Below are 5,000 nucleotides of genomic sequence, written 5' to 3'. Positions count from 1 at the left end.
CCACATAAATTCCATCCACATAATTTCCATCCTCACGATGGCATCTATTTTGTTGAAGTGCACCAGTCCCTCCTGCAGCAAAGTACCCCCACACCATTATGCTGCCACCCTCGTGCTTCACGGTGGGGATGGTGTTCTTCGGCTTGCAAACCTTCCCTTTTTCCTTTCTGCAAGCCTCCACCTTTTTTCTCCAAACATAACGATGGTCATTATTGCCAAACAGTTATATTTTCGGTTCATCAGACCAGAGGACATTTCTCCAAAAAGTACGATCTTTGTCCCCATGTGCAGTTGCAAACCGTAATCTGGCTTTTTTTATGGCGGTTTTGGAGCAGTGGCTTCTTCCTTGCTGAGCGGCCTTTCAGGTTATGTCGACATAGGACTCGTTTTTACTGTGGATATAGATACTTTTGTACCTGTTTCCTCCAGCATCTTCAAAAGGTGCTTTGCTGTTGTTCTGGGACTGATCTGCACTTTTTGCACCAAAGCACGTTCATCTCCAGGAGAAAGAACGCGTCTCCTTCCTGAGCGGTATGAGGACTGTGTGGTCCCATGGTGTTTATACTTGCGTACTATTGTTTGTACAGATAAACATGGTACCTTCAGGCATTTGGAAATTGCTCCCAAGGATGAACCAGACTTGTGGATGTCTACAATTATTTTTCTGAGGTCTTGGCTGATTTCTTTTGGTTTTCCCATGATGTCAAGCAAAGAGGCACTGAGTTTGAATGTAGACCTTGAAATACATCCACAGGTACAACTCTAATTGACTCAAATTATATAAATCTAAAGCCATGACATCATTTTATGGAATTTTCCAAGCTGTTTAAAGGCACAGTCAACTTAGTGTATGTAAACTTCTGACCCACTGGAATTGTGATGCAGTGAAATATAAGTGAAATAATCTTTCTGTAAACAATTGTTTAAAAAAATACTTGTGTCATGCACAAAGTTGATGTCCTAAACAACTTGCCAAAACTATAGTTAGTTAACAAGAACTTTGTGGAGTGGTTGAAAAATGAGTTTTAATGACTCAAACCTAAGTGTATGTAAACTTCAAACTTCAACTGTACATACATACATATATATATATATATATATATATACACACACATCTTGTTTTAACATATATTTTCCTTTATTACTTTCTAACCCTACCACCCCTCCCCTAATTGCAGTAAACTAGTGAATAACAACGCTTAGGCCTCTACTTCCATCTCATACATACTATATACATTTTATGGAAGCAGTCTATTTTACATGAGTTGTCCTTCCTCTACCTCAACCTCTCCCATCTATTTTGATGATTTTGTTTGTTTTTAGTCCTTCCTCTACCCTCAACCTCTCCCATCTATTTCAACCTCAACCTCTCCCATCTATTTCTGATGTCCTTCCTCTACCCTCAACCTCTCCCATCTATTTCTGATGTCCTTCCTCTACCCTCAACCTCTCCCATCTATTTCTGATGTCCTTCCTCTACCCTCAACCTCTCCCATCTCAACCTACCCTCCCATCTATTTCTGATGTCCATCTGATGTTCTATTTTTATTTCTGATGTCCATATTTTGAATTTTGTGCTATTTCACAAAGTTTTACAGACACAGTCTATTTAGCATTTGTTATCTTGTTATTAGTCCCACCCTTCAGCTTCATTCAACCCCTCCCATCTATCTCTTAACACCATCCATATTGGTTTTCTATTTGCCATATATTTTTTCAACTGTGCTGTGATGTTTCAGAAACAGGGAGGGGACACTGCAGGGGTTCTGGGGTGGGACAAGGAGGGGACACTGCTGTCTGTGGGCCTGGGGTGGGACAGTGAGAGGACACTGCTGGGGTTCTGGGGTGGGACAAGGAGGGGACACTGCTGTCTGTGGGCCTGGGGTGGGACAGTGAGAGGACACTGCAGGGGTTATGTGGTTGGACAAGGAAGGGACACTGCTGTCTGTGGGCCTGGGGTGGGACAGTGAGAGGACACTTCTGGGGGCCTGGGGTTGGACAAGGAGGGGACACTGCTGTCTGTGGGCCTGGGGTGGGACAGTGAGAGGATACTGCTGTCTGTGGGCCTGGTGTGGGAGAGTGAGAGGACACTGCTGGGGCCTGGGGTGGGACAGGGAGGGGACACTGCTGTTTGTGGGCCAGGGTGGGACAAGGAGGGGACACTGCTGTCTGTGGGCCTGGAGTGGGACAGTGAGAGGACACTGCTGGGGGCCTGGGGTGGGACAAGGAGGAGACACTGCTGGGGGCTTGGGTGAGACAGTGAGAGGACACTGCTGGGGGCCTGGAGTGAGACAGTGAGAGGACACTGCTGGGGGCCTGGAGAGGGACAGGGAGGGGACACTGCTGGGGGCCTGGAGTGGGACAGTGAGAGGACACTGCTGGGGGGTGGGGTGGGACAGGGAGGGGACACTGCTGGGGGGGGGGTGGGACAGGGAGGGGACACTGCAGGGAGGGACACTGCTGGGGCCAGGGGTGGGACAGGGAGGGGACACTGCTGTCTGTGGGCCTGGGTGGGACAGTGGAGGACACTCTGGGGCCTGGGGTTGGACAAGAGGGACACTGCTGGGGTGGGGTGGGACAGGAGAGAGGACACTGCTGGGGGCCTGGGGTGGGACAGGGAGGGACACTGCTGGGGGTGGGCCAGGTGTGGGACAAGGAGGGGACACTGCTGTCTGGGGCCTGGAGTGGGACAGTGAGAGGACACTGCTGGGGGCCTGGGGTGGGACAAGGAGGGACACTGCTGGGGGCTTGGAGTGAGACAGGAGAGGGACACTGCTGGGGGCCTGGGGTGGGACAGTGAGAGGACACTGCTGGGGGCCTGGGAGGGACAGGGAGGGGACACTGCCTGGGGCCTGGAGTGGGACAGTGAGAGGACACTGCTGGGGTGGTGGGGTGGGACAGGGAGGGGACACTGCTGGGGGGGGTGGGGTGGGACAGGGAGGGGACACTGCTGGGGGGTAGGGGGTGGGACAGGGAGGGGACACTGCTGGGGGGTGGGGTGGGGAGGGAGGGGACACTGCTGGGGGGTGGGGTGGGACAGGAGGGGACACTGCTGGGGGGGTGGGGTGGGACAGGGAGGGGACACTGCTGGGGGGGTGGGGTGGGACAGGGAGGGGACACTGCTGGGGGGGTGGGTGATGATGGTGGGACAGGCGAAACAGGAGTAGGGACACATAGACACACAACCTGATTGGCTCATTGTTATGCAGCAGGACAAGATGTCCTCTCTTTATCTCTCTCCCCCCCTCTCTCCCTCTCTCTTGTGTGTGTTAGGGAGCATTGCAATGACTCATTTGTTGACTGAGGAGGTTTATTGTGATTCTGTGTGACAGTAGGTTGACTGAGGAGGTTTATTGTGATTCTGTGTGATGGCCGGTTGACTGAGGAGGTTTATTGTGATTATGCGTGATGGCCGGTTGACTGAAGAGGTTTATTGTGATTCTGTGTGACGGCCGGTTGACTGAGGAGGTTTATTGTGATTCTGTGTGACAGTAGGTTGACTGAAGAGGTTTATTGTGATTATGTGTGACAGTAGGTTGACTGAGGAGGTTTATTGTGATTCTGTGTGACAGTAGGTTGACTGAGGAGGTTTATTGTGATTATGTGTGATGCAGGTTGACTGAGGAGGTTTATTGTGATTCTGTGTGACAGTAGGTTGACTGAAGAGGTTTATTGTGATTATGTGTGATGGCCAGGTTGACTGAGGAGGTTTATTGTGATTATGTGTGATGGCCAGGTTGACTGAGGAGGTTTATTGTGATTCTGTGTGACGGTAGGTTGACTGAGAAGGCCACTCTTTTAGTTCAGGGTTACTTTGAAAAAGAAAGAGGAATGAGTGGAGCTATATTATGTTATTATATCATACTATAGAGAAGTAGAAGCTGTCGCCCCTCTCCTCTCCTCCTTATTTTCCACCTGACTGACCACATTAAGTTGTTTCTCAGGAGTGCTGATATACACATTATCATGCATTATTCTGAAACATTACCTGCCTGGCTTTCTCACAGTAATAACCACCGCCAACACTCTATTCTAAAGCAAAATAATATTCACACCACAGAGGGAAAATACTTTGGTTTGACTTCATTATTCCTCTATAAATGTGCATATTGGGAGATGATTTTAGTGGGTTGTATTGTTCAGACTGTCTGTTCTTTAGATGTCAGAGAAAATGCTCAATGCAGGAGTGATCATGTCTATGTGTTTTTCCTATGTATTCTCAGAATGTGTCATGGTGTGGTCTCAATCTGCCCATCTCTCAATGTAAAGACAGGGTGTTTACCAGACTAATGTCTAGACTCAATTAGTCCATCTCTCAATGTAAAGACAGGGTGTTTACCAGACTAATGTCCATCTCTCAATGTAAAGACAGGGTGTTTACCAGACTAATGTCTAGACTCAATCTGTCCATCTCTCAATATAAAGACAGGGTGTTTACCAGACTAATGTCTAGACTCAATCTGTCCATCTCTCAATGTAAAGACAGGGTGTTTACCAGACTAATGTCCATCTCTCAATGTAAAGACAGGGTGTTTACCAGACTAATGTCTAGACTCAATCTGTCCATCTCTCAATGTAAAGACAGGGTGTTTACCAGACTAATGTCTAGACTCAATCTGTCCATCTCTCAATGTAAAGACAGGGTGTTTACCAGACTAATGTCTAGACTCAATTAGTCCATCTCTCAATGTAAAGACAGGGTGTTTACTAATGTCCATCTCTCAGACTAATGTCCATCTCTCAATGTCCATCTCTCAATGTAAAGACAGGGTGTTTACCAGACTAATGTCCATCTCTCAATGTAAAGACAGGGTGTTTACCAGACTAATGTCTCAAGTCCATCTCTCAATGTAAAGACAGGGTGTTTACCAGACTAATGTCTAAAGACTCATCTGTCCATCTCTCAATGTAAAGACAGGGTGTTTACCAGACTAATGTCTAGACTCAATCTGTCCATCTCTCAATGTAAAGACAGGGTGTTTACCAGACTACCAGACTAA

Source organism: Oncorhynchus nerka, linkage group LG14 (genome assembly GCF_034236695.1).
Source record: "Oncorhynchus nerka isolate Pitt River linkage group LG14, Oner_Uvic_2.0, whole genome shotgun sequence".
Lineage (NCBI taxonomy): Eukaryota > Metazoa > Chordata > Actinopteri > Salmoniformes > Salmonidae > Oncorhynchus > Oncorhynchus nerka.
Note: the sequence above shows the minus strand (reverse complement) of the source record.